The sequence below is a fragment of the Thalassophryne amazonica genome, chromosome 6 (assembly GCF_902500255.1).
Source record: "Thalassophryne amazonica chromosome 6, fThaAma1.1, whole genome shotgun sequence".
In the NCBI taxonomy this organism is placed as follows: domain Eukaryota; kingdom Metazoa; phylum Chordata; class Actinopteri; order Batrachoidiformes; family Batrachoididae; genus Thalassophryne; species Thalassophryne amazonica.
Genome location: NC_047108.1, coordinates 7030027 through 7057463, shown reverse-complemented (window position 1 = coordinate 7057463; position 27437 = coordinate 7030027). Strand labels below are relative to the sequence as shown.

Here is a 27437-nt window from a genome sequence, read left to right as displayed (position 1 = left end):
AAGGCCCTTGGCTCGCAGGGAGCACTTCTTGGCCAACAACAACAACAGCTTGCTGCTCTCTCAGACCAACAACAGGCTTTAGCCTCTCAGGTTTCTAAACTCTGCACCTAGCTCACTCTACTTACTGATCATCTCTCAGCTATATCCTCAGTTACAGCAGCTCAGTTAGCTTCCCCATTAGTCCCTGTCCCCCAGCAGCTTCAGCTTCTCCGTCTCAAGAACCGTTTATGTGTCACCCCGAACCGTATGCTGGAGCAGTAGACAAATGTGCCTCCTTTTTACTCCAATGTTCTTTAGTATTTTCCCAGCGCCCGTCAATGTATTCATCTGATACTGATAAAATAGCTTACCTTGTTAATTTTCTTAGGGGAGAAGCCCTTGATTGGGCCACAGCCTTATGGGAGCAGCAGTCTCTGGTTCTTGCTTCATATCAAACATTTAAACAGGAATTCCGGACGATGTTCGATCACCTGATGTGGGAGCAAGCAACTTCCCAGCGGTTATTATCCATCAGGCAGGATGCCTTTAGCGTGGCGGCTTATTCCCTCAAATTCCGTATTCTTTCTGCGGAGTCCGGCTGGAATGCCGCTGCACTGCGAAGCGCGTTTGTTAATGGCATGTCTGAGATGCTTAAGGATGAACTGGCAGTCCGTGATCCACCCACTTCCCTTGATGAACTAATTTCTCTGGCAATTAAAATAGACAACAGGCTGAGGGAAAGACGGCAGGAGAGAGGCTGAAGAGCCGAGCACGCGTCTTCCTCTCGTTTCCTTCTGGGTGCGGACCCCGTTCCTTCTTCTTCACACCCCACTGGGAGTACACTCCCTGTGCCTGCAGCACCCCCTGCCGAGGAGCCAATGCAGCTCGGCAGGGCTTGATTAACTCCAGAGGAGTGTGCTCGTCGGCTGTCGGCCGGGGAGTGTTTATACTGCGGTACCCGGGGGCACATTATTCGTGAATGTCCGGTTTGGCCAAAAGACAGCACTCGCCAATAGACACTGGGCTGTTGGTGAGCCATACTCAATTCACGGGTGATTGTTCCTCATGCACTCAAATCCTGGCCACACTCTTTTTTGATAATAAATCTCTTCAACTCCAGGGTCTTGTTGATTCTGGTACAGATGCTAATTTTTTGGATCCTAGTATTATAGCCCAGGCTCACATTTTGGTGGTAGAACTTCACAATCCCATCCAGGTTTCGGCAATAGATGGCACTCCCCTTCCCACAATCACTCACCAAACTGTACCTGTCACGCTCTTAGTTTCTGGGAATCACCAGGAGAATCTTCAGTTTTTCGTTTATCATTCCACTCTTTCCGTGGTGTTGGGGCATCCTTGACTTATTCTTCACAGTCCCGCAATAGTTTGGCCGACCAGAACGATCTTCCGGTGGGGTGAGGCTTGCTACCTCCATTGTCTCCGTTCCTCCATTCCCCTCGCCAAGGAGTCTAAGGACACCACTTCCATTTCGATAGATCTCTCCAACGTTCCCGAGCAATATTATGATCTCAAAGAAGTATTCAGTAAACATTGCACGCTTTCCCTACCACCTCATCGACCATATGACTGCTCCATCGATTTGCTTCCGGGCGCTTCCTTTCCCTCCAGCCGGCTTTATAATCTGTTGTGCCCGGAGAGGGAATCGATGGAGCAGTATATTCAAGAATCCTTGGCAGCCGGTCTCATCTGTCCATCCTCATCGCCCTTAGGGGCAGGGTTTTTTTTTGGGGGGGGGGGGATGGGTCTTTATGCCCCTGCATTGATTACCGCGGATTAAATGCCATTACTGTCCATAACAGGTATCCTCTACCTCTGCTCGATTCGGCATTTGATTCGCTGCAGGGTGCGTCCATATTCACCAAGCTAGACCTTAGAAACGCTTATCACCTCGTCCTCATTAAGGAGGGGATGAGTGGAAGACTGCGTTCAATACCCTCCCTGGGCCATTTCAAATATCTTGTGATGCCATTTGGTCTCATTAACGCTCCCGCTGCTTTTCAGGCTCTCATTAATGACGTACTACGTGATTTCCTCAATCGGTTTGTATTTGTGTACCTTGACGACATTCTAATATTTTCCAGAGACATCCAAGAACACACCCAACATGTCCATTTGGTCCTTAACAGACTTCTTGAGAACCGTTTGTTTATTAAGGCAGAGAAGTGCGCGTTCCACCAGTCCTCCGTCTCCTTCCTAGGTTTTGTTTTTGATCATAATCAAATCAAGCCTAACCCTGCTAAGATCACCACAGTTTCTGAATGGCCCACTCTCTCCAACATCAAACAACTTCAGCAATTCCTTGGATTTGCCAACTTCTACCGTAGGTTTATCCATAATTTCAGTCAAATAGCTGCCCCTTCCATCAGCTCACATCCTCTAAAACCCCTTTTCTCTGGTCCCCTGAAGCCAATCAGGCCTTTAACACACTCAGACATCGTTTTACTACCACTCCTGTCCTGGTCCAGCCCGATCCGGATCGTCAGTTCATTGTGGAGGTCGATGCCTCTGACATCGGGATCGGGGCTGTCCTCTCTCAGCGGGCTGAGGGCGATGAGCAGCTCCACCCTTGTGCCTTCTTTTCTCTGTGTCTGTCTCCCTCCGAGCGCAATTATGACGTGGGTAACCGGGAACTCCTGGCAGTGAAGGAAGCACTGGGGGAATGGAGACACTGGTTACAAGGTACGTGCATTCCCTTCATTGTATGGACTGATCACAAGAACCTTGCTTATATCCAAACTGCCAAAAGGTTCAATTCCAGGCAGGGTGGTCTTTGTTTTTTGGACGGTTTAATTTTTCTCTCACCTACAGACTCGGCTCTAAGAACACCAAACCTGATGCCCTCTCTTGGCAATACACCCCCCTCGACTGCAAAACCACCTCTGACCACATTCTCCCTGACCAGGTGGTAGTTGGAGCTCTGACGTGGGACATAGAAAGGGTTGCCAGGGAGGCACAGGTTCACCATCCGGATCCTGGAGGAGGTCCTCCTGGACGTTTTTTTGTTCCACCATCTGCACGTTCAGCTGTTCTCCAGTTCATTCACACGGTCAAATTTGCTTGCCACCTGGGCATCCAGTGAACCTTCCATCTCATCTTTCAGCAGCACTACTGGTGGCCCTCCATCCAGGCAGATGTGCGAGCGTATGTCAACGCCTGTCCCACCTGTGCCAGGAGCAAGGCTCTCCATTTACCCCCTCAGGTCTCCTTTGTCTGCTCCCAGTTCCTGGACGTCCTTGGTCGCACGTCTGCCTGGACTTTGTAACCGGCCTGCCTGCCTCCCACAGACACACTGCCATCCTCACCATCCTTGACCGGTTTTCTAAGTCTGCTCATTTCATGGCCCTGCCTAAGCTTCCCTCTGCCCAGGAGACCGCTGACCTCCTAGTCCACCATGTCTTCCGGCTGCATGGCATCCCTCAAGACATCATGTCGGGCCGAGGTCCCCAGTTCACTTCACAGGTGTTTGAAGACCGTTTGTTCAGCATTAGGGGCCTCGGTCAGCCTCTCGTCCGGGTTCCATCCCCAGACCAATGGCCAAGCGGAACGGGCCAACCAGGAGCTTGAGGCCGCCCTCCGGTGCATTACTTCCTCCCATCCATCCTCCTGAAGCACCCACCTACCCTGGATTGAGTATGCTCATAACTCCCAAGTGAGCTCAGCCAATGGACTGTCCCCTTTTGAGTCTTCTCTGGGCTACCAGCCCCCATTGTTTCCGGACCAGGAGTTGGATCTCACTGTGCCATCTGTTCAGGCCCACCTCCAGTGCTGCCGCCGGGTGTGGAGGACTGCCCGTTCTGCTTTGCTCCGGACGAGGGGCAAGACTGTACGCCATGCGGATCGCCATCGAACCCCGGCCACCCACTACCAACCTGGACAAAAGGTGTGGCTCTCAGCGAAGGACGTGCCTCTCAGGGGTGAAACCCAGAAGCTGGCGCCCCGGTTCCTGGGTCCTTTCGCGGTAGAAAGGATTATTAATCCTGTGGCTGTCAGACTTAAGTTGCCACGGTCCCTCCGGATCCATCTGGTGTTTCATGTGTCTCAGCTCAAGCCCGTGCAGGTCAGTGCCTTGTGCCCTCCGGCCAATCCCCCTCCTTTCCGCCCGGGTGGTGGGTGGTCTTCCGGCCTGGACCGTCCGTCGGATCCTGGATGAGCGTTGCTGGGGTCGGGGTTTCCAGTATCTGGTGGACTGGGAGGGCTATGGCCCTGAGGAGCGCTCCTGGGTGTCACGGAACCTCATTCTGCACCCCTCCCTCATCCGTGCCTTCTATCGGGCCCACCCGGATTGGTCGCCGAGGGGTTCCCGTTGAGGGGGGGGGGGGGTACTGTTGTGCTGCTGCTTCACTCCCCCTCCCTTCCTGTCTCTTTTCTGGCTGACTCATGGAGCTGATTGGACTCACCTAACTGCAATCAACCACACCAGTATTTATACCTCTACTCTTCACTCACTCAGACGCCAGAAACTCAGTTGCCTTTGGGATTTTGGACTCAATCAACCTGGTCAGCCACCTGGACCTGCTCTGGCTCAGCTCCTTTTACCTCATTGGAAGTTAACCCTCTATGCAGTACCCTGGCTCGTCTCTCCCTCTTCCAGTGCCTGGTTCATCTGTGCATTCTATTCAGTTCTTTATTTACTTACTAATAAATTGTTATATTTTTGCTACTCCGGTCTCTTTTCCTGCATACGAGTTCTTACCTCTGCCTTTTGTGTTTTCACCATAACATTACTGAGTGTTGTTAGAAGAAAAGGTGATGTAACACAGTGGTAAACATATCACTGTCCCAGCTTTTTTGAAACATGTTGCAGGCATCTATTTCAAAATGAGCAAATATTTGCACAAAAACAATAAAGTTTATCAGTTTGAACATTAAATATCTTGCCTTTGTGGTGTATTCAATTGAATATAGGATGAAGAGGATTTGCAAATCATTGTATTCTGTTTTTATTTACATTTTACACAACGTCCCAACTTCATTGGAATTGGGGTTGTACTGCAACACGTCACGTGCAGCACATTCTGTTGATGATTTTCATGCATTCATTAAATTTACATTTATTTTGAAGAAATTCTCTTGAAAATTGAAAGGGCTCGCGTTGTGTGCATCTGTATCTGTATGCAAAGAAATTATCAACCTCTCTTACAAAACAGGAAGGACCTCCACTTTGAAGGGCAGATGACACTGCACCAGGTTGCTGAATCACAGTATAGACCTTGGCACACAAAAGTCTGCTGAGCAAATTGGAGCAGTCCTTGCTCCAGTTTTATACCTTTTGTGTAACTTTTTGTTTGTCTCAATTTTTTTTTTTAAGTGTAACGTCCAGGGTAGATAGAACTGTTATGTGGCAGTGCTCCTCTCAATGGGTAGCTCATGGTCAGGACATCTGTTACACTTTAAAAAGTCTGCTCATTTCAATTACCTTTAACAAATTCTTCTGTAGCAATAAATATAGATAGATATAGATAGATAGATAGATAGATAGATAGATATAGATAGATAGATATAGATAGATATATACTTTTAATGTCCCCATGGGGAAATTTGTCTTGGACTTCTCAAAAATCATGACCCATACAAAGATACAGAACAAGACATAAACAGTTCATAACAATAAATAAATAAATACATAAATAAAGAATAAAAATAAATAAAAAAACATACAAGTACTAAAACCTCCTAATGTGCCTGATTGTTAGCGGTGTTTATTATGATATTTGTTAAGGGCTATGATATAGGAACAAAAGAGTTCCTATATCTATTCAGTCTGCAATGGGGGACTCTGAAACGCCGGCCCGATGGTAGCAACTCGTATTGCGTGTGCAGAACATGGGAGGAGTCAGAAAGAATTCTGTCCGCTTGCTTCATCACGCACTGATCAAAAATTGACTGAGGATTGTTATACTGTTTCAAAATATGTAAATAAGGAGAGAAAAATGAAAAAAAAAAAAAAAGACTGTAGACATCTTCCACAGTCTCAGCATTCCCCCAATCTGAGGGATCCCATTTACAAGTGCACATGTGTGGGTCTGTATATAAACATCCGGATGGTCTGGCAGCTCCCCTTTCTCTGATCAGCTGTTACCAGTGAAACATACTATTCAGGAGTTTTCAATTCACCAAAGATAGACTTTGTTCAACGAAGTCACTGTATTTTTCATTGATTTCAATTTGTTTGGAATTGAGATCTAAGTGTATTAATACATTCTGTGTTTTGCCACTGCTTCTCAGACGAGGGCAGCACTCAGACGTGACACCAGTACTGTGTACCATGCGTTCCGGCTGAGGGTGGAATCTTCCTGGTACGGCGCACCACTGCGGTTATATATGAAAATGCAGAGGTTATATATGAAAATGCATTAACATCTAGGAATTTCATCAATATTTTGCCCTGTTAGGAGTTGTCACGTCACTGTCCATGAAGGGACATTCACTTTTAGTGGGCAGCACTGGGAGTGCGAACTGTAGTACTAATATATAACCTTTTTGGTTCCGGCTTATTTTCACCCCTGGTCTCCGTGGACTATGATGTTTGCAGATGACATTGTGATCTGTAGTGAGAGTAGAGAGTAGGTTGCTAGCTTGGAAATGTGGAGATACGCTCTGGAGAGCAGGGGAATGAAAGTCCGTAGGAGCAAAACTGAGTACATGGGTACGTGAATGAGAGGGAGCCTGATGGAATAGTGCAGTTACAAGGAGTAGAAGTGGTGAAAGTTGATGAGTTTAAATAGTTGGGGTCAACTGTCCAAAGTAAAGGAGAGTGTGGTAGAGAGGCAAGGGTGGTAAAGTACAGGGATTTTTCCTGGTGGCCTGATGGCTGCTTGTTTTTTTGTTTTGTTTTGTTTTTTTGTTTGTTTGTTTGTTTGTTTTTGGCTGCACTTTGCCATGGTAAAGGTATCATGACACTTGCATGCATTTTGGTTCTACACTCCTGCGGACTTCGTTGTGACAATGCCACCCGCTGTGTTCCCAGCTGGATGCCACGCTTAGTGCGCTGGACGCTGCATATATAAAATAATTATTTCGTAGCAGATTAATCATTTTCTCTCAGAGTTTGGCTGTTGAAACACCTCTAATTGTTTCCGCAATCACAGAGGACCATTCCAGCTGCTGCTTTTCTCTCTGCACTTCATGAGGTGGAGAACGCATTCGGAATAGTCTAAAAGGTAGTATTTGTAAATTTATATTGTAACGGCTTGATTAAACAGTTGCATGTTCATTCCTTCTTATGCATAGCTGTAAAATTATGTTCATGATGGATTTAACATCTCGTTATATTCAATCACATGAGCTGCGCTGTGATGTAGTGCGTTGACGCAATCACTCGCACTCACACACAATCACACACTGTTTTTTCCGAAGTGGCTATGGGTACGTAAATCTGTATCTTCTGCGGGACTGCTAAAGGTACGAACCGAGGTTCAGTGAGTGGACGTATGTGACACCGGTGGGAAATACACACGTGGAACAAGAGGTGAAGCTCTTAACAGACAGAATATTTTACGTCCACTAATGCTTCAGCTGAACTGTGCTGTTTCTTTTTTCTCCCTTGTTTCAGAAGCCATAACTGGCAACTGTCTTCTAGTGATAGCAGAGGTTAGCCTGTAAGCTTGCCGTCATGCTCATAATCATTCGAGCACATTTGTTTAATGAAGCTGCTGTAAGTTAAGAAATTCATCAAATGTAAATGAAGAAATTAATTAAAATATCGACGTAAACTGCGAAGGTGTTTTGCTTCTTTCATCATCCATCCACCTCAAGTTCCAAGCGCTGTTTTCTAAGCGAGGCGGAAAGAACTGTACGGCGGAAAGAATTGTACATGACACCAGACCTTTAGCCGCATATGGTATGGGTACGGACATATTTGCTCGTTTTGATTGGTTGGTAAGACACCATGTGTATCTTTAGAACGGTCTCTGTAGATACAGGTCCGTACCCATAGCCACGGCCTTTTTTTAATATAATTCAAGTTTTTATTAGAGTATTCACTTGGTGTATGACAATCACACAGTACATTCCAACATCAACAAGCAGGGCTCCCGTATGCAAATAAAAGTATTAATCAATCAATCAATCAATTTTTTTATATAGCGCCAAATCACAACAAACAGTTGCCCCAAGGCGCTTTATATTGTAAGGCAAGGCCATACAATAATTATGTAAAACCCCAACGGTCAAAACGACCCCCTGTGAGCAAGCACTTGGCTACAGTGGGAAGGAAAAACTCCCTTTTAACAGGAAGAAACCTCCAGCAGAACCAGGCTCAGGCTCAGTATCCATAGCATAGTCTGCTCGCAGCCGCCACGACGCTCCGCCACAGGAAAAACACCTCTGTTGGAAGCCTTAAGGACAAGTTGGAACATGCCCAACTGTTAAACAATTTCTCAGATACTCACTCCACTGAAAGCCATCAAAAGCCGCCTGGATTTTACAAATGGTTATCAACACGGAGGTGTTTTTCCTGTGCCGCCGCACCGCGCCGGCTGCGTCCCGACGCGCGGACCCGTCCGCACGTCTTTCATTAAAAAAATCTCCTTTAACAATGGAATATCCGGATAAAATGCTGAAACCGTCTTCTTCTGAAACGTCTCTGTTCTCTCACGACGTCCTGGATCAATAGAGCCTGAAATGTGGAGGTTTTCAGCTTGAAACAGGCTGACGACGGCGCCTGGGACCGCTGCGCGACGTCCCGCTGCGTGGGAAGTCCTTAAAGTGACAGTATCACCTCAAAATCTCTCATCAGCCGTTAAAATTTTCACCGAAAACCAGCTTAATTTTTCGAACCGTGTCCACTTCGATGTGCCTCACAGGTTTAGAAAACATTTTGATCAAACAAAGCGCCAGTCTCTCAGCAACTTCTCAGACAAAGGAATTCCGACGAGGGGCTGGACGACTCCTCCCACAAGGAGTGCTCACAGGCGGATGACGTCACAGACAGGCGTAGAAAAACTCACGCATGCGCACGAGGGTTCAAGCATGTCTGACGTAAAAACATGAATGAAATCCATATAGTTTTAGAAAAAAAAATAAAAAATAAAAAGACCGATTCGCTTTGGAAGCGAGACAAAGGAACACCTCCGTTTCGGCGTGTCAGAGGACAAGTTTGGACATGGCTATCTCAGCTTTCAGTGCTTACCAGTCCAGTAAGTATCAGAGAAATTGTGGAGAGCTGGACATGTCCAAACACGTAAAAACATATGAATGAAATCCATATACAACCCCTGGCAAAAATTATGGAATCACCAGCCTCTGAGGATGTTCATTCAGTTGTTTAATTTTGTAGAAAAAAAGCAGATCACAGACATGACACAAAACTAAAGTCATTTCAAATGGCAACTTTCTGGCTTTAAGAAACACTATAAGAAATCAAGAAAAAAAGATTGTGGCAGTCAGTAACGGTTACTTTTTTAGACCAAGCAGAGGAAAAAAATATGGAATTACTCAATTCTGAGGAAAAAATTATGGAATCACAGTGTAAATTTTCATCCCCAAAACTAACGCCTGCATCATATCAGATCTGCTCGTTAGTCTGCATCTAAAAAGGAGTGAACACACCTTGGAGAGCTGTTGCACCAAGTGGACTGACATGAATCATGGCTCCAACACAAGAGATGTCAATTGAAACAAAGGAGAGGATTATCAAACTCTTAAAAGAGAGTAAATCATCATGCAATGTTGCAAAAGATGTTGGTTATTCACAGTCAGCTGTGTCTAAACTCTGGACCAAATACAAACAACATGGGAAGGTTGTTAAAGGCAAACATACTGGTAGACCAAGGAAGACATCAAAGCGTCAAGACAGAAAACTTAAAACAATATGTCTCAAAAATCGAAAAATGCACAACAAAACAAATGAGGAACGAATGGGAGGAAACTGGAGTCAACGTCTGTGACCGAACTGTAAGAAACCGCCTAAAGGAAATGGGATTTACATACAGAAAAGCTAAACGAAAGCCATCATTAACACCTAAACAGAAAAAAAACAAGGTTACAATGGGCTAAGGAAAAGCATTCATGGACTGTGGATGACTGGATGAAAGTCATATTCAGTGATGAATCTCGAATCTGCATTGGGCAAGGTGATGATGCTGGAACTTTTGTTTGGTGCCATTCCAATGAGATTTATAATGATGACTGCCTGAAGAGAACATGTAAATTTCCACAGTCATTGATGATATGGGGCTGCATGTAAGGTAAAGGCACTGGGGAGATTCATTACATCATCAATAAATGCACAAGTTTACGTTGATATTTTGGACAATTGAAAGGATGTTTGGGGATGTTTCAAGATGATAATGCATCTTGCCATAGAGCAAAAACTGTGAAAACATTCCTTGTAAAAATACACATAGGGTCAATGTCAACGAGTAGATCTGATTTGATGCAGGTGTTAGTTTGGGGGATGAAAATTTACAGGGTGATTCCATAATTTTTTCCTCAGAATTGAGTGATTCCATATTTTTTTCCTCTGCTTGGTCTAAAAAAGTAACCGTTACTGACTGCCACAATCTTTTTTTCTTGATTTCTTATAGTGTTTCTTAAAGCCAGAAAGTTGTCATTTGAAATGACTTTAGTTTTGTGTCATGTCTGTGATCTGCTTTTTTTCTACAAAATTAAACAACTGAATGAACATCCTCCAAGGCCGGTGATTCCATAATTTTTGCCAGGAGTTGTAGTTTTTGAAAAAAATAAAAAGGACCGTTACTTTATTGACAGACCTCGTAAGAGGGTAGTTGAACTGTGGTGAAACCACCATTTTAATTACATTCACTCTTCCCCACAATGTCAACCTTTTTATTCCACTTGTCCAAATTAATTTTTATCTTTTGTAAAAGTGGATCAAAGTTTAAATATGGCATTTCTTCCACCTCCCTGCATATTTTAATTCCTAAATATGTCATTCCTTTTGGTATCCACTTAAAACTAAATTTTGCATTATATCTCTACTACTAATCCCAGATATTGGCATTGCTTCCGACTTTGTCCAGTTAATTTTATATCCTGATACATTAGAATAAATTTGTATTGTTTCCATTAGGTGAGGTGTTGAGTGACTTGGGTCTTCCAGTAGGACCAGTATATCATCTGCATAAAGCAGCAATTTGTGTTGTTTGCAGCCTCTCTCTATATCCCTTATATCTGTATTACCTCTTATGATGACCGCCAGTGAATGAAATATTTAACATCAAGGGTGAGAGAGGACACCCCTGTCTTGTGGCTAAAGGGTGACAAGACACCATTCGTTATCACAGATGCCTTACGACTATTCTACAACAGTTTTACCCATCTAATAAATGAATATGAAAGCCCGAAATGTGATAAAGCTGCAAATAAAAAGTCCCACTGCACACGATCAAAAGCCTTCTCCGCATCAATCAATCAATCAATCAATTTTTTTTTATATAGCGCCAAATCACAACAAACAGTTGCCCCAAGGCGCTTTATATTGTAAGGCAAGGCCATACAATAATGATGTAAAACCCCAACGGTCAAAACGACCCCCTGTGAGCAAGCACTTGGCTACAGTGGGAAGGAAAAACTCCCTTTTAACAGGAAGAAACCTCCAGCAGAACCAGGCTCAGGGAGGGGCAGTCTTCTGCTGGGACTGGTTGGGGCTGAGGGAGAGAACCAGGAAAAAGACATGCTGTGGAGGGGAGCAGAGATCGATCACTAATGATTAAATGCAGAGTGGTGCATACAGAGCAAAAAGAGAAAGAAACAGTGCATCATGGGAACCCCCCAGCAGTCTACGTCTATAGCAGCATAACTAAGGGATGGTTCAGGGTCACCTGATCCAGCCCTAACTATAAGCTTTAGCAAAAAGGAAAGTTTTAAGCCTAATCTTAAAAGTAGAGAGGGTGTCTGTCTCCCTGATCTGAATTGGGAGCTGGTTCCACAGGAGAGGAGCCTGAAAGCTGAAGGCTCTGCCTCCCATTCTACTCTTACAAACCCTAGGAACTACAAGTAAGCCTGCAGTCTGAGAGCGAAGCGCTCTATTGGGGTGATATGGTACTACGAGGTCCCTAAGATAAGATGGGACCTGATTATTCAAAACCTTATAAGTAAGAAGAAGAATTTTAAATTCTATTCTAGAATTAACAGGAAGCCAATGAAGAGAGGCCAATATGGGTGATATGCTCCCTCCTTCTAGTCCCCGTCAGCACTCTAGCTGCAGCATTTTGAATTAACTGAAGGCTTTTTAGGGAACTTTTAGGACAACCTGATAATAATGAATTACAATAGTCCAGCCTAGAGGAAATAAATGCATGAATTAGTTTTTCAGCATCACTCTGAGACAAGACCTTTCTGATTTTAGAGATATTGCGTAAATGCAAAAAAGCAGTCCTACATATTTGTTTAATATGCGCTTTGAATGACATATCCTGATCAAAAATGACTCCAAGATTTCTCACAGTAATACTAGAGGTCAGGGTAATGCCATCCAGAGTAAGGATCTGGTTAGACACCATGTTTCTAAGATTTGTGGGGCCAAGTACAATAACTTCAGTTTTATCTGAGTTTAAAAGCAGGAAATTAGAGGTCATCCATGTCTTTATGTCTGTAAGACAATCCTGCAGTTTAGCTAATTGGTGTGTGTCCTCTGGCTTCATGGATAGATAAAGCTGGGTATCATCTGCGTAACAATGAAAATTTAAGCAATACCGTCTAATAATACTGCCTAAGGGAAGCATATATAAAGTGAATAAAATTGGTCCTAGCACAGAACCTTGTGGAACTCCATAATTAACTTTAGTCTGTGAAGAAGATTCCCCATTTACATGAACAAATTGTAATCTATTAGACAAATATGATTCAAACCACTGCAGCGCAGTGCCTTTAATACCTATGGCATGCTCTAATCTCTGTAATAAAATTTTATGGTCAACAGTATCAAAAGCAGCACTGAGGTCTAACAGAACAAGCACAGAGATGAGTCCACTGTCCGAGGCCATAAGAAGATCATTTGTAACCTTCACTAATGCTGTTTCTGTACTATGATGAATTCTAAAACCTGACTGAAACTCTTCAAATAGACCATTCCTCTGCAGATGATCAGTTAGCTGTTTTACAACTACCCTTTCAAGAATTTTTGAGAGAAAAGGAAGGTTGGAGATTGGCCTATAATTAGCTAAGATAGCTGGGTCAAGTGATGGCTTTTTAAGTAATGGTTTAATTACTGCCACCTTAAAAGCCTGTGGTACATAGCCAACTAACAAAGATAGATTGATCATATTTAAGATCGAAGCATTAAATAATGGTAGGGCTTCCTTGAGCAGCCTGGTAGGAATGGGGTCTAATAAACATGTTGATGGTTTGGATGAAGTAACTAATGAAAATAACTCAGACAGCATCAGACTTATTAGGTGCAATAGTCTGCTCATATTATCTGTTGAAGGAATATATCCTAAATGTGCTTAAATATGCATTAACCATTTGTGATTTTTTCCCCCCTTTCAGAATCATCATATTATTCTTTGTCTTTTATTGAGCCAAGAATATATTGTTACATTTATGAGTGTGTTCTAATGTTTGGAAGTGATCATTTATATATTAATAGAGCTTGTTGCTGTTGAACAATATATTACTCATATACTCATAGTGATCAATATTTATCAATGCTTATTAAACATGTAATCAATAGCTAAGGTTAATTAGATGATATCCATCCATCGTCTACCGCTTAGTCCAATTAAGGGTCGCGAGGGGCTGGAGCCTATCCCAGCAGTCATTGAGCACGAGGCGGGGTACACCCAGGACAGGACACCAGTCTGTTGCAGGGCCACAAACAGACAAACAAACACAGACACACCCACACACACCTACTGACAATTTAAAGACTCCAATCCACCTAACCCGCATGTTTTTGGATGTGGGAGGAAACCGGAGCACCCGGAGGAAACCCACACACACATGGGGAGAACATGCAAACTCCACACAGAAAGGCCACGGGAACTGAACCCACGACCTTCTCGCTGTGAGGCAACAGTGCTAACCACTAATCCACCGTGCTGCCCTAATTAGATTATATCTATATGTTCAAATAGTTTTGAAATATATGTTTGTATGCTTCTGAACTGTGTATTGTGTGTACCAAATTAAAGGCATGTTATGTTTAGGCTTATATTTGCTTTTGCTTTAATTATCAGTTTAGTTTCTTAGCATGCTGTTTTAAAGATGGTTTACTTATAAAATCATTTTCAAAGTGTTGTAAAGATAATGTGTCCCTTTTTCAGTGAGGCCCAGAAAGATATACTGAGAAACATCCATATGTTGCAAACAGCATATGGAACAGGATGCCAGCACTGACCACAGTCTGCAAGATAAGGAGACTAAACTTGATACACGGGTATGATTAGACTTGTTTGTCAGAAGGTTGTGCAATTTTGAGATGTGCTAATATTCTTGTGGTATAACCGTGGTGATCAGACTTGCTGACAGTCTTTCAGGACCAATGCCATGAAGCAGAGGGATGAAGACCACTCAGATGAAGGACAACGCCTCAGATTAGCACGAAACTTTGTACTAGCATAGGAAGACAGAGGAGTATAAAAACAGAGCCCAGCCCACTGTTCAGGGTTTCTCTTTGGTGAGAGCTTGCTGGAACACCAGACGCCTGGTTGGAAGCTCTTAGCTCCTGGGATGCTCAGAACTTCTGGGTATGATTTAATCTGTTTCACTCATTCTGTAAAACTTGAATTCTGTTTAATTCTGTGACATTTAAATTCTGTTTAATAAATCTCTAAGCGGTGGATTAGCCCTCAGGGTAATTGTGTTTAAATTTAAATAACTGGTCAAAACCTTCTTTCAAATCAATGGACGCGCGGGATAAGAGAGACAGGAGGGGTCAAGGTCACTGGAGACCCCTGAATTATCCCAAAACTATTGATGATCTCTTCCGTAGTGTTCTAGCTGTGGGTAACGGCTAATTTCCACTGGGCTCTCGGCTTCAAATTGGATTTTCAGAAAAATTAACTGAATTGTTGCTGAAAATGTGTGCTGAAAAGTTAACCGCTTCACTATCCCGAGGCTGTAAAACACTAGCTCAGTGTGCAGCCGAGGAAGACAGAGAACAGAGATTCTGTCCGCTGAAAGGGAAAAAGTGTCCATTAAAATCCTGTGCGTGAGCATCAATGATATTTATTTTACAGATGAAAGTCTTTGTGTTTCCAAAAAGTTCGATGTTTGCGCAGCACAGAAACAGTGAGAGAGAAAAAGAGAGAGATGAGGGAGAGAGAGAAAGAGAGAGAGAGCGAAAGACAGAGAGAGAGGGAGAGAGAGAGAGAGAGAGAGAGAGGGAGACAGGCAGAGAGAGAGAGAGTGCTGTCTTTTCTCTTTAAGTCTTTAAAAATAAGGCTATAATAGTCTATTAAAATAAAAATACTTAATTCTTTCACCAAAACATCAAATCTAAGCTTTCATCTTAGATACACCTTCTGGCAAATTGTAGCTCAACTTTCAGGTCTCATTTTTAAGAAAATCCTCATATAAAATCAACAACCACAATAATAATAATAATATTCAAGCAAACAGAGCTCTCGTATCGGATCGGAAAAGTATCGGTATCAGCAGATATCCAAATTCAGTTATCAGGATCGGATCGGAAGTGAAAAATTGTGGATCGGTGCATCCCTCGTTTCAGGTTTGATAAGGGACTTTGTGTGCTGAGTGACGAGCACGCTCTGGTTCAAACTGCTCTGCACGTTTGTTTTGGAGGAATCAGATTAGAGCAGTAACGCCGGGAGCCAGTAGTAAATTGACACAGACTGTTTCTTCTTATATTTCTTTCTGTGTCAACATTAATATCCCTCAAAAGAATATTATTAGCTATGCTAATAACAAACCGTGGGTTACCAAAAATTTAAAGGGTGTCTTAAATAAGAAGAAAAAAAATTTTTTTATAGGAAATAATAGGGAAAAGAAAGAAATTAACAAAGAGGTTATGAATGAAATCCGGAAAGCGAAGAGAGCTTATAAGGATAAAGTAGAATATATGTATAGCAGTGGCGACCTGCGGGCGGCCTGGAGAGACATTAAATCTATGGCTTCAGTTACTAACGTTCAACAGGATAATAATAAAGCACCAATTAAAGTAGAGGGGAGCTGCGAGGAGGATCTGCCAAATGCATTCAACTGCTTTTATTCCCGGTTTGAGAACCATGAGGTTGCAGAGAAACTCCCCCTGGAAAGTACTCCCTCTGCTACTGATGATGGGATAGCCATTAGTGAGGATAGTGTGAAAAAACTTCTGGAGAAGGTTAATGTAAGGAAGTCTTGCGGTCCAGATGGAATTTGTGGACACACACTAAAGTATTGTGCTGACCAACTTAGTAGTGTCCTCCTTTATATCTTTCGGAGGTCACTTATTTGTGGTCAAGTACCGGACTTATGGAAATCATCACTCATAATTCCTGTCCCGAAAAATTCATTCCCTAAGCAGTTTAATGACTTCAGACCCGTAGCGCTTACATCATTGTGCATGAAGGTCTTTGAGAAAATCATGAAGAATATGATAATAGCAAATATGGAGGGGAATATAGATCCACTCCAATTTGCGTATCAGGCGGGAAAAGGACGTTAGGAGGTCCCAGCTTGGCTCTGAAGGATAAAAATAGGTTGTATAGTATTACAAGGATATGTTCAAAGATCATTGGAATGGAAACTAGAGACCTAGCTAGTTTTTGTGAACAACAAATGATAAGGAAGGCAAGATGTATTTTGTCTTCTTCCGGACATGTGCTAGCAGGTGAATTTTCTCTGTTGCCTTCGGGTCGACGTTATGTTTCACCTGTCTGCAGGACGAATCGATTGTTAAAATCCTTTATCCCTTCTGTTATCCGTCTTTTAAATTCTTTGTGAGGTGTAGATGTATAGGTATGAGGATGTATGGATGTTGTATATATATATATATATATTTTTTTTATCTTATTCTGTTTTTTGTTTTGTTGTTGTATGTTAATGTGCCGGTATGCAGGCTGCCAAAACCAATTGCCCCTGGTGGGATGAATAAAGTTGTCTAAGTCTAAGTCTAAAGTCTAAATTAGATGCTGCAGTTATTATTCAATCAGTGCAACACTGGAACATATCCTTCACGCTTTCTGAGAGCAGTGTGATACAAAACAACATGCAATACAAAATACGATAATGACTGGATTTCAGGAACTAGATGAGATACTGGAATATGGTTTTCTGTATGGTCATCTCTTGGAACACCAGCAGAATTTTTTTTAGAAATGATACTAAGTAACAACATTTTAAAAAATGTCATCAGTTAAACTCATCGAAGACAAAGTCCATCTTCTTTCTTTCTGTCTGTATAAAGTTCAATGACATGGTTGTACAGTACAATACAGTACAGACACTCTTCAGTTCCCTGTAGATCCACTATAAAGTCCATTTCTTCTCCATCAAACAACCAAAAACAGAACTTTGTTAAAAATGAAAACACAAGATCTAAATGCAAAGAAATAGTTTGAATGAATTAGAACATAAACTCAAAGCCTACATTGTGTTTGTTATGCGTGATAGTGCATTTAATAAGGCATCGAGACGGTCAGCGTGGGTTTCAATACTGCCGCCATGTTGCGTTCTGCAAGTCCCACCCACAACCATTCTGGGTAATGTAGTTTAACAACACAACACCACAGTGTTAGCCTCATTCCAATTTGCAAAGTTTTATTTATTATTCATTTTATTCTTCAAAAATGTCTCTCTGATCACCCACAGTGATCAGATGGGTGATGCAGCTTGGGACTCCAGCGAGGGCGGACGCATCTCCTCCTCTCTCCTCTATCTCTGCTCCAACCTTCAAAGTCCCTACTTCACCGGGCTGTGAATTCTTCAAACTATATTGGATTAACCATGGAATTGATCAGCTGGTCTCTGAACACTATTGACACCATTTTTTTTCTACAAGAAGATCAGGGCCGGGGGACCCTGTGTTCCCAGAGGGAATTTACCCTGCAGGCTATGTTCCCAATGCCTGGGAGACGTGGTGGGTCACATGCTTTGCACGATTCTCTGTGGAGGACGTCAAGGATTTATTCATATTTGGTTTCATAGTAGGAGGGCTGTTACTTATTGGCTCATGTGCTGCCCTGACCTACTGGAAAATTGGCAAGACAGCTGCCGCCAAAACCACAACCCCTCGCTTGTCTGTCATGATTAATGAGTTGGGCAAGGCAATGCATTCTCAGACTGCATTAACCCTTGAACTCAGACGCAAACTGGATAACATCTCGGAGCAAATGTGCACCTTGCAGGAGAAGGTGAAGATTTCAGAGGCTGGGGAATTTGTCAGGGACTGGGCCCGGTCAGGGCGCTAAGCCCTTGATTTTCCTCTTTTCATGGTTTCCCATCTGCTGCAGCTTTGATTTATTACTATTTATTTTCATCATGATTTATTCTGTCATGTTTTTCTTGTCACTTTGTTCTTGTTACTATTCACTAGTCATATTATTTTCATCATATGGTTATTCTCAGTTCTGTTTTGTTACTTTCATCATGTGTTTATTCTACGTTCTAATTTTGCTTTGTCGCTTTCCTTGTTACATTTATATTCTGATCATGTCTCAATTCCTTTCTGTTAATCTTTGTTTTCATAGTTGATCATTTAGTTATCATTTGCTCATTTATGCTGTTCTCATTTCTGTTTGCACTTTGTCTGGTTTTGTTTCTTTTCTACTTAGAGTTTATGTCTGCCTGTTCCAGTATTAGTTCTGTCATGGTGTTTAATTTCTTATTATTCTCTGAGCAGTTTTATCTAGTTTATCTCCGGTCTGCTTTTCTGTCCTGATTAAGTCTGTCTCGCCAGTTCATGTTTAGTCTAGTCTCTTGTTCATGTCTGATTCCTGTTCACGGAAATATGATTCAGTTGTAGCTCAGTTTTGTTTTTGCCTCTTGTTCCCACTTCACATCCTGCACCTGCTTTCATGTCCTCGTCTCACACCCAGTTATTTATGTTCACTTAACATGTCTCACGCCCAGTTATTAATGTTCACTTCGCATCCTGCACCTGTCATGTTTTTCTCTCACTTTAACTCTGTCTGCTTTGTCTTCTTTCACTCACACTCTGTGCACCTGTTCACATATCTTTGTCTTTTCTTCACTCCACCTTGTGTTGTCCTCCCTCACTGTCTTGCACTATGAAGTATCTTCGTTCACTAGCCACGCCCCCTTCTTGATTGTTCCTCACTTGCACCTAGTTAACTCCTGTCTTATTTAATCTCCACCCAGCCACCACACCTTTGCTCGTTTGTTGTCTTTGTACACTCACCAGCGCTTTGTCTAGTCCTGTTTTTGCTGTGTATCCAGATCCTGCTTTGTGTTTTTTGACTGCACCTTTTGCCTTGCTCATGATGTCTGTGTCTGCTTGTGCCTTTGAACCCTGCTTGCCCATGACTGCATTTTTGCCTGACCCTGTTTGTGCTTCTGCCTCGCCGACTGATCACCTGTGTACCGAACCAGAGCCTGAATTAAAGACCATGAGTACTTCTACATCCAGTAGTCCGAGAGTTTGCATTTTGGGTCCAAACACTTCTGGTGCCTGGCACCCGCCGGGCGTGACAGAATTTTCATAATTTGGGATCTGGTTTGTTGATGTGAAGCTGAAAAAGTATATTTCACTGCTCAACCACAAACACGGCAGGCTTATCAGCCTCTGAAGGATAAAATGCCCCATTGTTTTCCTCCAGAAGAATCTCTACGGCCTTGTTGAATATTGGCTGCCTCCTTATCTCTCTAACTCCAGTACAAGGACAGTAACTGACTCACAAATGGACAAAGACTGAAGCATGCTCCACTTCCCCCCACCTCCCTTCCTGCCCCCATCACGCACCCCATCCCGGCTACTGCTCAAGCCACTCCTTCTCCCCTCTGGGGTCTGCGCAGTATTAGCTGTGGCAGGTCCCTGTTCCCCCCAAGCTGATGGTGACGCGACTCCTGTTGCAGTGGCTACCACACACTCACAGCCTCAATTCAGAAAACGGACTGTTTCAAGTTTAGTGCACATAAACAATGTCAAATGTATATGTGTTGTCTTAATTCTGATGTGTGCTATTATTACTGTAAACAAGTAATAATTGTGGATTAATTGCTGTATCTTGTCTGTGGCAATTTGAGTGAGAGAAACAGAATAAAAAGTCTGCGGGTCACAGAGCTTTCTCTTATCGTGCACCTGTTGAATTTGGGGTCTGTAAGTGAAGCTTAAGACTAGCGGCTGGTGATCACCTTAGTTATTCCTCTGTTTTACTGCTGATGAATTTTACCTTAGGTGTTTGTTTGTTTTTTTCTTTTTTCCGGCTGACTTATTCTGCTCTTTTTCTCTCAGTCAGAGGTACGAACGACGGCTGGAACCGAACTGAAGGGCCAGATGAACTGTGAGGTGGAAGACCTAAGGCGGGTAGTGCATGCTGCAGTCTGCCTTTCACAGGCCCACTGATGATGTGAAGAATGCTGGATGGCCCCTGCCTGTGGTGCTGACACCTGTGTGGACTATTTCTCATCCACATAAAATCCTTAGAAGATTGCCTTGCATCAGTGAGAAGCTTCCTACTTTTAAACTCTGAAAAGACTGAAATGATGGTTCTTGGTCCAGTGAGACATCGGTATCACTTTGACCAGTTAACGCTAAGCCTAGGCTCATATGTCATACATTACACTGACAAAGTGAGGAACCTTGGGGTAATTGTTGATCCTGTGTTGTCCTTTGACCTCCACATTAGCGATATTAGGAGGACTGCTTTCTTTCAATTGCGACATACAGTAAAGATTCATCCCATCCTGTCTATGGCTGATGCTGATTCATGCATTTGTTTCTTCTAGATTGGACTACTGCAATATTCTATTTTCTGGTTTACTGCAGTCCAGCATTAAGTCCAGTCTGTTCTGTGGAATGATCTCCCTGCATCAATAAAACATAGATCTGTATAGAGACTTTGAAATCCAGACGTCAGACGCACTTATTTTCCCTTTTGTATGGCTAGCACATTGGTATAGTATGTTACTATGCTTTTTACTCTTTTAATTCATTTTATTAGTAAACTGAGTGTGTCACGGCCTCAACTTTATCTAAATTGTGGGTCTTTTAGTGAAGCTTTGGGCTAGTGGCCGGCGATCACCTTAGTATTTCTTCTGTTTTTCTTGTTGCTTAATGCTGACAAATTACACTGTATTTGTTGTCTTTATGATGCCTGATTATGTTTTTTTTTCTCTGAGGTGCGGCTCCATCCCGAGATGAGAGTGTTGTCAACTTATGCAACCCTCCCATCCTGCGCATCGGCAAAATTCCTTGTATATTTGTTTTGTAAAGTGTCTGCAAGATGGCCCAAGCAGAGGGTCGCCCCTTTGAGTCTGGTCTGCTTGAGGTTTCTTCCTGAAATCAGAGGGAGTTTTTCCTTACCACTGTTGCCTGTGTGCTTGCTCTAGGGGTTGGTAAGATTAGACCTTGTGTAAAGTGCCTTGAGGCAACTTTGTTGTGATTTGGTGCTATCAATCAACTCAATCAATTTTATTTATATAGCGCCAAATCACAACAAACAGTTGCCCCAAGGCGCTTTATATTGTAAGGCAAGGCCATACAATAATTACGTAAAAACCCCAACGGTCAAAATGACCCCCTGTGAGCAAGCACTTGGCTACAGTGGGAAGGAAAATCTCCCTTTTAACAGGAAGAAACCTCCAGCAGAACCAGGCTCAGGGAGGGGCAGTCTTCTGCTGGGACTGGTTGGGGCTGAGGGAGAGAACCAGGAAAAAGACATGCTGTGGAGGGGAGCAGAGATCAATCACTAATGATTAAATGCAGAGTGGTGCATAAAGAGCAAAAAGAGAAAGAAACAGTGCATCGTGGGAACTCCCCAGCAGTCTATAGCAGCATAACTAAGGGATGGTTCAGGGTCACCTGATCCAGCCCTAACTATAAGCTTTAGCAAAAAGGAAAGTTTTAAGCCTAATCTTAAAAGTAGAGAGGGTGTCTGTCTCCCTGATCTGAATTGGGAGCTGGTTCCACAGGAGAGGAGCCTGAAAGCTGAAGGCTCTGCCTCCCATTCTACTCTTACAAACCCTAGGAACTACAAAACTACATGCTATATAAATTAAATGTAAAAAATGCTCCACACAGATTTACCATAAAGTGCCATACTGTTTGTATTTGTCCATAATTGATGTCAATAAAGTTCAAGACATTCAGTGACTGGAAATGTTAGTGTCCATCCCCTGACCTGTCTGAAGAAAACTGGCAATAAAACTTATTATTTACAGGTATTAATACCAAAGCATTCAATTACTTTACAACTCATCATCTTTATATTTGTAATTATAAAAATGTGCTCTCTGTTGGGAAAGTGTAACGACACGGACCCACAACAGGGGGCGTAAATGAACGGACAATAGATGAGCCAAAATACAACACTTTACTGTTGTGAAATGTGCACAACGAGAATACAGACAAACACAGAATTTGGGTTACAATCAAAATGTACAAGGTGACATGTGGGCAGGCTCGAGGGTAGGAGACGTCTGTCCCGAGAAGAACCGGATCCCACACGATTTCCACTGCCACCGAACCCGAAGGATACTGGAGCCGCCAAGTCCTGAGTCCCCAGGTGGTCACCGTCTCCGACTGTCGGATCTGGTACTGCTGGCAGGAAGCAGAGAAACAGATATAATGAGTGTGTGGAAACACACCCAGTAAACAGTCAGCTGGAACAATAGTTTCTGTTAAGGTGGGAAAGACACCTCCACCTCCGAAACAAGTACACAGTTCGTGCAGAGCCTGAATAACTACTTATCGAGTTTTATGTGAGGAGTGAAGAGCGTCAACTCCTCCACAATCCGCAAACCCCAGCTCCAGCTGCGAGTAATCACCAGGTAAGTCTGCAAAAGTTTCAAGAACAGATTACGTGCGTTCGGCACAATAACGGCTGATAGTTTTACCTCGTAGGTAGACGATATCTCGGCGACGAGGTGGAGATGTCGTCCAGCTTGTATAGTGTGGTTGATGACCTGGTGATTGGTGACAGCTGTCACAGTTGATGAGTGACAGCTGTCACCTCCGGCTGCCCTTTGGTAGTGGGCCAGCAGTACCTCCTCGTCAGCGGCCCACACAACACTCTCCGTTTGAGCTTAAGGAAGGTAATTGTAGAAAATTCTACTGTTTTTTTTTTTTGTTGTTGTTGTTGTTGGATTATAAATGGCACAAATAAATTAATGTATGACATACTGTGTGTTCAAATACTGTTGAAGGCCTCTGTAAATCCTGTGTATTTTGAGTGTCTGGAAATGAAAAACAATGAACATGCAAATGAAATGAATCGTGTATATTTATGTGTGACAAAAATAGTGACAAAATATATTAAGTAAATGCATAGCACAGCCTACAGTAACTAGGTCATTCATAGATAAATTCTTATTTGGCCCTTTTTATGCTGAGTACTTTTACGATAATATATAGGGCTACAACGTTAGGAGTTCTTACATTGTTTAAGTTGCCTGTAAAAATAAGAAATGCCAAGTTATGAGGAGGTAAGTTATATTTGAATTGTGTTACATGTATTTACACCTATAGTGAGTACATTTTCTGTATTTTTTCATTAGGAGCATTAATGTATATGTATATTTAACCTGTACAACATAATCTACTCCCACATTGTATTTATCTTTATTTAGTATGTATTTTATACGAATTTAGGAGCCTTCATTTATTAAGTATTTTTCATGTGTCCCATCGAAATGAGTTCTACTGCACTTTAACCATTCATGTTGAGTTTAGCAACAAAATGTATTAATTGTTTTAACAAAAGGCAGTTTTGAGAAGTGTACACTGTAATTTACCAATCTGTATTGTAGTCATGGGAGGTTTTACTTTTTTGTAAACACTGTACAAGTTTAAAAGGGCTTTAAAATGCTGGAATCACAACAGTACATTTTATTGGAGGCTAAAACTAACAATTTTTATTGTACAGTTTTTGACATTAACGATAATATCACAATAATTAATAGACACTGTACAAGTTTAAAAGGGCTTTAAAATGCTGGAATCACAACAGTACATTTTATTGGAGGCTAAAACTAACAATTTTTATTGTACAGTTTTTGACATTAACGATAATATCACAATAATTAATAGACACTGTACAAGTTTAAAAGGGCTTTAAAATGCTGGAATCACAACAGTACATTTTATTGGAGGCTAAAACTAACAATTTTTATTGTACAGTTTTTCACATTAACGATAATATCACAATAATTAATAAACATTGTACAAGTTTAAAAGGGCTTTAAAATGCTGGAATCACAACAGCACATTTTATTGGAGGCTAAAACTAACAATTTGTATTGTACAGTTTTTCACATTAACGATAATATCACAATAATTAATAAATATCGTACAAGTTTAAAAGGGCTTTAAAATGCTGGAATCACAACAGTACATTTTATTGGAGGCTAAAACTAACAATTTTTATTGTACAGTTTTTCACATTAACGATAATATCACAATAATTAATAAACATCGTACAAGTTTAAAAGGGCTTTAAAATGCTGGAATCACAACAGCACATTTTATTGGAGGCTAAAACTAACAATTTGTATTGTACAGTTTTTCACATTAACGATAATATCACAATAATTAATAAATATCGTACAAGTTTAAAAGGGCTTTAAAATGCTGGAATCACAACAGTACATTTTATTGGAGGCTAAAACTAACAATTTTTATTGTACAGTTTTTCACATTAACGATAATATCACAATAATTAATAAACATCGTACAAGTTTAAAAGGGCTTTAAAATGCTGGAATCACAACAGCACATTTTATTGGAGGCTAAAACTAATTATTCATTGTACACATTTCATAACATTTCATCTTTGTGTTTGGTCACTTGAGTTGTAAATGTAAGGACAAATTAAATAGAATTGTAAAAATGGTGGGAAAAATTGTGGGAAAACCCCAGAAGACTCTGGCCCACATTTACACTGACAGGATGAGGAGGAAAGCTGAGAGAGCCCTGACAGACAGCTCTCATCCTCTGTCCTGTCAGTTTGACCTCTTGAAGTCTGGGAGGCGCTACAGAGCTCCTCTGGCCAAAGGTTCTTTCAAAAAATCTTTTATACCAAATGCCGTCACCATAATGAACTCAAAAAAGTGACCACTCCACAAATGAAACCTGAACTGCTTTACTTCTGTTTTATTTGATTTTATTAGATCTTACTGTATGTTTTATGTATCTTACTAGGTCTTATTCTACTTCTTCCTTTACTTCCATGTATTTTATGTATCTTATTTTTGTTTTATTCGTGTGTTTGTATGAATGTTTTATGACTGTTTTTTTTTTTGTCTTTTTTGTGCTTGTGAGCCGAAGACAATTTTCCACATCGGTGGACAATAAAGAATTATTCTATTCTATTCTACAGCTTTTCACATTAACGATAATATCACAATAATTAATAGACACTGTACAAGTTTAAAAGGGCTTTAAAATGCTGGAATCACAACAGCACATTTTATTGGAGGCTAAAACTAACAATTTTTATTGTACAGTTTTTCACATTAATGATAATATCACAGTAATTAATAAACATTGTACAAGTTTAAAAGGGCTTTAAACTGCTGGAATCACAACAGCACATTTTATTGGAGGCTAAAACTAATATTTTTATTGTACATGTTTTTCCTATGGGCCAATATCAACTGAACTTTAATTATAATAATTTCTCTGTCCAATAAAGTCCAAAAGACACTGAGGCGCAAGTTTGACAAACGATTATCATAACAATAATAATAATAAAACAAATAGTCTCCAGGTTAAGAATACTTATTTTACACATTACTGTGTTCGGATGAACAATTTATACATTTATTTGTCTGTCAATAAAAGCTAACTTGGTCAAGAATCATTCAGTGAAAGTGAAGCGCGACTGGGCGCACAACTCGATGGGGTTAAAGGTCATCCCGACCCACGGAACTGTTAATTTAGGTGTGGGGACGCCTAAATTAACAGACCCACACATCTCGACAGAACACTGGCAACAAAGAAAAACAGGTGTGACTTAAATAACCGCTACCAGATTATCACAGGTGTGGGAATTACGTGACACACATGGGGAAACACAGGTGGAGACAATGAGCGGGAGGAAAAACACTAGAGCTTCACATCCAACAAGAAAACCAAGACTACACAATGGACTAGAAATGTGACATAACACCAGAGCAGATTAACAGATACACATAATCGGAAACCGACAGTGAAAACGGAGATTCTAAACCATAAGGAGGGAAAGAGAACAGAAGCAATATGAGAGGAGCTGTAACACCTCATATCGACTGTCAAGCGTGACCATGGCAACGGCAGGTGAGTCAGGAGAAAGAGACACGAAGGGAAGGAAACCCTTGACACACCTTCGGGAACACACGCACGCTCATATGAGACCGACAGGGAGACAATCACACTTTCACACACACACACACACACACACACACACACACATACACACACACATGCAAACCCGGAACCTGGGAAGCAGCCAAACAGAGGAGACCTGACCCATGCTCACTTCCATGCACACACACACACACACGCATGCATACCCAGAACCTGGGAAGCAACCAAACAGAGGAAGACTGGACAGGAAGGACATGGGGCAGAACCCTATCCAAAATCCCCAAAACAACCCAACCAGATAAAACCCCAACAACATCACCTTTCCTTCTAACAACACTCAATAAGCATTTGGGAACTGAGGACACTAATTGCTGAAGCTTTGTAGATGGAATTCTTTCCCATTCTTGCTTCATGTGTGACTTCAGTTGTTTAACAGTCCGGGGTCTCCGTTGTCGTATTTTGCGCTTCATAATGTGCCACACATTTTTAATGGGTGACAGGTCTGGACTGCAGGCAGGCCAGTCTAGTACCTGCACTCTTTTACTACGAAGCCACGCTGTTGTAACACGTGCAGAATGTGGCTTGGCATTGTCTTGCTGAAATAAGCAGGGACGTCCCTGAAAAAGACGTTGCTTGGATGGCAGCATGTGTTGCTCCAAAACCTGGATGTACCTTGCAGCATTGATGGTGCCATCACAGATGTGTAAGTTGCCCATGCCATGAGCACTAACACACCCCCATACCATCACAGATGTTGGCTTTTGAACTTTGTGCTGGTAACAATCTGGATGGTCTTTTTCCTCTTTTGTCTGGACGACACGGTGTCCATGATTTCCAAAAACAATTTGAAATGTGGACACATCAGACCACAGCACACTTTTCCACTTTACCTCTGTCCATTTCAAATGAGCTCAGGCCCAGAGTAGGTGGCGGCGTTTCTGGATGTTGTTGATGTATGACTTTCACTTTGCATGTTAGAGTTTTAACTTGCACTTGTAGATGTAGCGAAGAACTGTGTTAACTGACAATGATTTTCTGAAGTGTTCCTGAGTTCATGCGGTAAGAT

The 27437-nt window shown here is 42.0% G+C and overlaps 1 long non-coding RNA gene across 1 annotated transcript; it reads right to left on the bottom strand.

The window, feature by feature from the left end:
* Nucleotides 1-5649: 5649 nt before the first annotated feature.
* On the bottom strand, nt 5650-26783 carry LOC117511565. The gene is made up of 3 exons (XR_004560967.1): nt 25598-26783; nt 19328-19332; nt 5650-5663 (listed from the first exon to the last, which is right to left on the bottom strand). It is a non-coding gene; the product is annotated as an uncharacterized LOC117511565 (long non-coding RNA).
* Between the last annotated feature and the right edge of the window lie 654 nt (nt 26784-27437).